An 8,200-nucleotide genomic window follows, 5' to 3' on the forward strand; every position below is an offset into this window, starting at 1 on the left:
AAATCCATCTGAATAATGTGTTGAAAGCGCTTACCTTTTCTTATGCATGTGCAAGCCTTAAAATTTTTTGATCGATGTCTTTCTCACGGATCGCATTCAGCGTCTTCGGTACATTGCTTCGAATGTTGGAAAACAACTTCCACCCGTGTTCTGAATTCATTACAGCATACTTCATTATAAGCCGTAGTCTGCAAATGCAGCTCGTAAGAAAAGTAATTGAAAAACGCAGCAAATGACACGCAGTTGCTGTTTCGCGTGAAATTACCCAACTAAAGGCGTTTGCTCACGAAGAGAAAGTTGAGCATTCAAAATCACTCGGCGCGCACTGTTTCAACATTGGAAGTTTTATTCATCGCTCTCATTTAATAATTCTCGTAAGTTGGCAGAGTAGTACCGTCGCTCTCACGAAGAGGCCTAGCATTGGCTAAGCCGGACACATTTGTTGTCGGCACGTCGCCGGTAGTAGCCACTCTTGCAGAAGCATCTGGTCTGGCAATCAGCTGTGCAGGGCCTAGGACCTCGTACATCGCACTTTTCTTCACCGCAGGAGCTGCTTTCGCAGACCTTCCAAATTTCTCCAGGACCACAGCGAAGCGGCCGTATTTGCCATCCTACGCGAATAGGAAACAATGTAAAAAAAATTGTATTTCTTTTACGCATTTGTTACAAATCTGAATAAATGGACTTTCGAACAGATATCTCTGCAAATGTCGACGAAAAAGAAGCACCGCGCATCAGCGCGAGCTCTTGGGCCGGTTGGTGCATGATGAACTTGAGACAAGGGGTACCAGCGAAACACAAAGGACGCGCACACAAGGAAAAATGCGTTAGACACGGACGGGCGTTGGACATTCATCTGTACTCTATTGTAATTTGCATTGACGCACATAACCTCGGGCGCATGCGTGTCTTCAACTCCTCCCGAGAGATGTGCATTGATAACACCCCGAAAAGTACATTGCCGCACGAAACAACCGAAGCATGCGCAACTTCTGCTCCTCCCAAGACCCGTCCATCAATGTCGGTTTCTTATCACCTTTTACCTACCCGATAGGAAAGCACGCTCCTTGTTGGTTAGAAGCTTGCTTGTCCTCGCAAACATAATTGCACGGCGAGGTATCAGAGCAGACGTCAAAGGGGCGAGGTGATACCGGGGTGCAATCTCACGGAATCGCACCCCTGACGTGGTAGGAGGAACACCGGGACCCGTTTGTCGCATATGGTTAAGCTATCCGTGCTCCAAGAAAACTCGGGTGCCGTCCTCCACATTTCTGTAAGCGCCTTCAGAGCAAAAGTGCGTAACTACCGAGTGACTAGTCGCGGGCAAACTGTAGACACAAAGTACTTTACACTCGCAGCATCGTTAAAGAATACAATGATCAACCATCGTGTATGCTCGTCGCAATAGAGTCCTGCGAGCCGACTTTTACGCGAAAGAAGCATTCAAATACCAGATGTTTCTTTTTTTATGCGGAAGAATTTTTTTAAAGAAGACTGTCACATCAGAACCCCTACCATGTTTGCTGATACTCTCCGTGGCTAGGCGGACATTAGAAGCAAGAAAATATTGAACCATAATTTCGCTAATACCTTAGATACACCTAAATATTTTTTAAGTGCTAACCTTAGGGTACATACATTTACGTAATTGAAACCGAGAAACATCGAAGTCATCTTCACGATTCAAAACCTGCATGTATATCCATGAAAAAACACCGTTTACTCGTATTTGTAGTGGTAAAAACATTTTTTTTTTGTTTTGCTAAACGCATCGAAGACGCATGTGGTGGGTTGCGTGTTTATGCTCCATCGTGTATCCTCATGTGACCTCGATGTAACATGTATTTCGCGGGTGCTTTCCGTCGTCGATGTCAAAATAACTGCCTCGATCAACTTTTTGTCAATTTCTTCGAGCGCAAATGACGTCTAACATCACAGAACCGGTTACACAAAGATTCGCCGATATAAGACAATATATTTTTTACTAATACTTCGCGTTCCCATTGCCAATATTCGTGGTCGCGTGATTTACGAACAAGTATGGAAATACACGAGGGGTTTGAGGAGAACACGCTGGGCTGCTAGGGTAAAGATCACATGATAGTATCGCGGAAATCGAAGGAACTTACCTCGCTGGGCAACTGCGCATCCGATGACGACGACGAGAATGGACACGAGGAGGGAGGCTCTCATGGTTACTGCCGGCTTCGCCGTGTCGATTCATCAGCATAGCGCATTAGGTGGTATTTATACACAGTATGCGCAGTTTCATCGGCCAGTAGAAATGGACCCGCTTATCGGTTATCATACACACGTTGCGAACCCTTCTTTGCTCGTTATGAACACTTTCTGTTCTTCGTGTCAATCGTGTGTCCCGAGGTGCAGCGGCATTGTGAAAATCTATGGGCTTCTACAGATTACGAGAATCGTGTCACACATGGCCACTTTCAGAGAGGCTGATACTCGGTGACCTTTGTCCGTCACGATAGCGGGGTTTTCTGTCGTATGGGAAATAACCAAACTGTCATTATTCTTCTGAAACACACAGTTACAAAAAAAAAACTAAGTTAGAAAGAAATCATATCCTAGCTCTCCTGTTTCATTTCTGAATACAGGGTGTCCCAGCTAACTCTAGCCAGAGCTTAAAGATATGCGAATGCTACGAAGCTTGACAGAACCGAGCTAATGTTGTTTGCCTTCACTTGGATATGCTCAAATTATTATTTTTTCACTCCGCCTCATCAGATAACTAGTCTTAATTAGTTATTCAACTTGTCAAATAATATAACAAGATGAAATGTGTCAGTGAGAAAATTGCAGGGCGACATCAAAACTCCGAATAGCGCTTTCTGTTGCTCACACGTGCTACATAAAAGTGTTTTTCTGAGTGCGAAAGAATCCCGCAAATGCAAGCAGAATCGCTGCTCGACTGGCCGCTCGAGGCATTTTAGCCCGCTTGTACACACGGGCTTCTTTTGTGCTCGGAAAAACACTTTTACCTAGCACGTACTGAGCAACAGAAAGCTGTATCGGGAGCTTTTCATGTTGCTCTGCAATTTTCTCATCAACACTTTCCATCTAATCGTAATATTTGAGAAGTTGATTAATTAATTAGGACTAATTCTGCAATTTCATAGAATGAAAAACAAATAATCTGAGTACTGCCAAGCGACGGCAGACAACATTAGCTTGGTTCTGTCCAGCTACGTGACATTCGAATATTTTAAAACGGGGGCTAAGGTTAGCTGGAACACCGTGTATTCATCCAGTTTGCCTGGAATCACACAAGTTCCGACAAAGTTTTAGCTTTATTGGCTTCTATCTTGCAATCAGTGCTTTCTTTGCTTTTATGATAAAAACGAACGGTCCAAAGCATGAAAAGACTTATTACACTCCAGCTCAACCGTGTATTTGTTTCTTTATTAAAAGCTATCAGGAAGGCCTTAAGAAAAGTTATGCACAGAAAGAAATCTCTTCTTAAATATCCGCCAATAAACATTGCCCATGATGGAGCTAGACTCAGTGATTCAAATAATAAAAGATTGCGCAAAAGCGGCTCAATGCCTGACGGCTGAGTATCCTTGTCGCGAAGTAATTGTAATCGAGGGCAGTAACACCGTTTTATCGGTTGTGCACACTTGCAAACGAGGTGATATACCTGTTTTTCACATGCGAGACCTGCATGTACGTGCGTCGCGTTTATAGAAACCGTGTCCCTCTGAACACCTGCCTCGGCGATATGAAAAAGCAGGGTTTCTTGCCGACACGCTCAGTGCCCTGTATACAATGAGGAAGAGTAGGCGGTTTAGTATTCCTTAACGTGTACACGAAAATTGCCGAAAATGCTTATTTTACTTTTGCAAGTCATTACACCGATCGTACTATGCGTTTCACATGCAGCCGCGGGCAATTTTATCAAAAAACTGCTGAGAACTTTGATTTTCATATGAAAAACGCAAGGTTAGAAAATGCGTAATCTCGAACGAGGAGAAACTGCCTTCTGTTCAGTATTTTTGACCTCCGATTTGTGCATCATGAATTTCTTGTAGTAAGGAAATTCTGAAAGAATCTTATAAAAATAAAAACTCGAATATTCCTGATGTAGTTTTGTAAGCTCCAGTACATCAATCCAAACTGGTCGCGAAAATCCAGACTGAATCTCATGAATGCATTCTAATAATTTGATGTTTTAATATATTTAAATAAACTGTATAAACTCAGCATTGATTCTACCTATGTCTGTTCGAGCATTAAAAGAAATATGTGTGATGATGAGAATGCATGCACAATTTAGAGGCATGCACGTTCTGCTATTACGTTTCTACTTTTCAGTTCTACTACTATTATTTGAGGTACCCTCCTATAGGTACATCAATCATACGTTGCGTCAAACTATTGTAGTCTTTCTCGGCCAGTTTCTGGCTTTAAACCTTTCAATGCAGTCATTCCATCTTGCACTTCGTCACATTGGACAACGAAGAAACCTGCAACGTTTGTCGGTGGAAACCATAATTTATAAAGCCAATCGTGGGTACACGAGGAAGCGTCTGCAGCAGTGTCCCCGATTCATTGTAAGGAAGAGGCCGCTGCGATTGGCATCTTGGTATTGTTACACTGCTCCCTCGGGACGCATCTGCGGTCCGTGGGACGACGGAACAGGCCCGGGGCACAAAAGCAGCCCGTGATGCAGGTCCTTGCGCAGATCTTGTTGTCGTCTGCAGCATCTGCGCAGGTTCTCTCTCCGCAGTCCCCACTGACACAGGTGTACGCTTCACCTGGAGCGCATTCTCTAGGGCCTAGAATTTTCACTCCAGCTGGTGGAAATTTAAGGAAAGCGTAAATTATAACAGGGTTGCGAATAGTCATTTGTGATAACGAATCGAATAAGAACCCAATCGAATAATTTGCGATAATGAGCAGGGGTTTTCTCATGTAGTGTAAAACGATGTTCAAACCCTGGCAGTCGTACCATTAGCAAGATTTTGTCATTAAAATGCACTTTCTGAAGCGTTGTTAACTTAACCTTATTAGTCGAGAAATTATTGATATATTTTTTTCAATATTTGGGCCTTCAAAACACTAATGAAGCACTTTTCGAACATTTATTTCGGATAGCTTATACGTTATTCTGTGGGACATATGTGTCCCTAAGTACGTGAGGGGAGTCGAACATTTACGTGGACTTATAATCAGCTTGCCCAACATATATGGCTCCATGAAGCAATTTGTTGTGGTAGGGAAGCACAAGTGAACATTGCAAATGTTGCCGCTGGTAAATATGCGGTTTTCGAGCACACAGTAGAAACGATCCGTGCACCTCTTTCGAGCGGAAGCTTTTGTAATTTGGCTTCTTGTCTTGCGCTCACTCTTGCGTATATGCTCAAGACTTCTGCTCCGCTGTCAGGTCAAAAATTTTCGGTAAGAACCTGTGCGACCGCTTGGCAGAACTGCAATGATGTCAAAGCGGGCATAGGGAGCTTGTTAGCATGCAGTTTAACGTACTACATTATGTAAACAACGTTTACTGCGATATCTAGGAATTTAAAGAAAACTCGAAGGTAGTATTTTACATTTGCAGTCCACTTCGCAAGTTACCTTCGGATTGAGAGGACTTGATAGGTCATCAGAATGTTGACAACTAGAAAGGTCTTGATTTATTGTGATAATATTGTGAAGATGTTCCCGTTTTGCTCAGTATAACGATTTCTTTCTTTTACAAGCATTCTTTGCGAAGCTCTCCAACTTCACAGCAACCGAAAATATTGTTAATGTTATAAGATCCACCTGTTGTTTGTTCTAGGGAACATGCTATTTATTTCTCTGCGTTGGATGCGGCAATGAGCTGTGATTCATTGTTCTGTACGTTGCCTTTCATTTGGTGGCGCTTTGACTCTACACGTAGTTTTAAGAGCAGTAATTGCGAGTTTTTCGGCTGAAACACCTTCTTTCTTTTGATTTTTGGTCGCTTTCAATGTTATGGTTTCTCTGGATGTTCTGCATCAATTTCTGCACCATGGTTGTCAAAATCACCCTTCTCAGGCAGTGAAGCAGACTCACTGTGGTTGTCATCAAAGAAAATGTCATAAAATCCTTGTTTCCGATACGAGGAATTTGCGTTGTTTTCCTGCAATAATCTTAACACAACAGCGTTTCTCTAAGATAAACCAGGCCACACGTAAAGGCACCAAGTATACACATTCGTTACTTTCAAGAGGCTATTATAACATAAATGTGCCACCCATGAGTGAATGCCGCCAATTGGTATCCAGCATTCCGTCATGGTACACTGGGACACATATGTCCCAATGCCTCTTTCATGGTAAAACAGTACTTAGTATACTTCGTACTGCTTTAAATTGAAGAATCTTGGTCTCTTAAGAACCCTTGATCACTACACTTTGTATTGTAATCATTGACTCCCTTCATTGTTTAGAAAGCTATGCAAAATAAGTACACAATCCATAGACGGCAAAGCACCCATTGTTGCGTGACTCCACCAACGTTTCGTCGGTTTTTTGTCACAGACCTGTCGACCGAAATAAAACATTTCGGCAACGGGAAGTTTAATAGATCTATGAATTGCCCTGTGTAGGTTTGTAGGGGCAAAACATGCGTACTGAGGCATGTTTCAAATTCGGGCACACATGTGTCCCATGTACCTTTTGGGGTTAAAGTACAAACGGAGCCTTAGGAACAGATGAGCAGTCTGTCAAAATCTTGATACAATTAACTCGCGGTTCACAGCTTAAGAAGGTCACAAAAATATTTCTGCGATTTCTGAAGGCTTCCGGAATGAACGAGTGACTGTGATGCGGAGCAGAGAACTTTCATTCCGTTGGCAACATCAACATGCATTTTTCTCTTGGTAAGTCGCTTCTGCAGAAGCCGTAAACGCGGAAAAACATTCATGAATGGAAAAAAAAATATCATCTTGTAGCAACTACGGCTCCAACAAATTCAGGCGGTAGCCCTAAGCTATACCAAACTAGAACAATTTTTTTTTCAACTGCGAAGCATTCTCTCTGAGAAACTCGTACGATTTTCTTAAGCAGCTTCGTCCTGTGCAGCTTGGGGGTGATATTGTGAATATGTTCGACGAGCGCTGCGTACAATTAACACGCTCTGTTACACCTGCTTCTCCGGTTAGATATTCGATTATCTACCAGTAATATTGCGAGACCTTTGCCATTGTTCGTGCTTCACTGTGGCAGGTCATTGCTTGACCTTGACGCCTTTCGCGTTTTCTGACCGCAATCACCTTGGAGAATGACATTACATCTAATACTGCAACTCCTGAATTGCAACTATGACACCTCCTCGCACGCACTGGCGCCATGCCAAACTCTTCTGTGCAATGTGTCACTTGAGAACCAAAACGCGCATTATCTAAACTTTCTACATGCACCACTGTGGTGAGCACTATGCAAAGTTCCATGAACGAAGTTCAGATTCAACAGCACTAGCCACTTAAGCACGCATACGTAGCCATCTTCTCGAATATTTCTCCACGTTGACACATGCTCTATTAGTAATCTACATGCATTCAACGATCAGGGCAGGTGGTAAGTTTGTACATCTCATTTCATTATATAAATGAAATTATGGGGTTTTGCGTGCCAAAATCACTTTCGGATTATGAGGCACGCGGTATTGGAGGACTCCGGAAATTTCGCCCACTTGGGGGTCTTTAACATGCACGTAAATCTGAGTACACGGGTGTTTGCGCATTTCGCCCCCCATCGAAATGGGGCCGCTGTGACCGGGATTCGATCCCGCTATCTGGTGCTCAGCAGCCCGACACCATAGTCACTGAGCAACCACGGCGGGTATTTCATCAAATAGGGACGCATACTTGCACCAGCAAGTCTGCGTCTGTTTCGCCCGTTTGATCCTGAATCCTAATCGACCCTTCGACATTTGATCGATGTTTCCTCGGACGAATAAAATCATGGAAATATTCATATTACAATAAGAGCGTGGCTGTTCATGATAAAGTAACACATATCTAAAAAGAACAGATATTGCCAGAGAGATAGTGTACTGTCACCTCACCTGCTCTCCTCTGAGGAACAGAAAGTGTGTTTGCATCGTAGGTGACAGTCGTCACGAAAAACGCGACTGCCACAAGCCTCATACTAGCGCGCTCTTTCAGGCGACCGTACATGCTCGCAGAAGCGAGAAAGCAACACACGCAAAATCC

General features: G+C 43.2%; 2 long non-coding RNA genes across 2 annotated transcripts; both read right to left on the minus strand.

The window, feature by feature from the left end:
- Nucleotides 1–323: 323 nt before the first annotated feature.
- On the minus strand, nucleotides 324–3,025 carry LOC140219876 (uncharacterized). The gene is made up of 2 exons (XR_011896138.1): nucleotides 2,130–3,025; nucleotides 324–611 (listed from the first exon to the last, which is right to left on the minus strand). It is a non-coding gene; the product is annotated as an uncharacterized lncRNA (long non-coding RNA).
- Nucleotides 3,026–4,492: 1,467 nt separating this feature from the next.
- On the minus strand, nucleotides 4,493–8,200 carry LOC126525651 (uncharacterized). Its single transcript, XR_007598257.3, has 2 exons — nucleotides 8,053–8,200; nucleotides 4,493–4,814 (listed from the first exon to the last, which is right to left on the minus strand). It is a non-coding gene; the product is annotated as an uncharacterized lncRNA (long non-coding RNA).

Source organism: Dermacentor andersoni, chromosome 8 (genome assembly GCF_023375885.2).
Source record: "Dermacentor andersoni chromosome 8, qqDerAnde1_hic_scaffold, whole genome shotgun sequence".
In the NCBI taxonomy this organism is placed as follows: Eukaryota; Metazoa; Arthropoda; class Arachnida; order Ixodida; family Ixodidae; genus Dermacentor; species Dermacentor andersoni.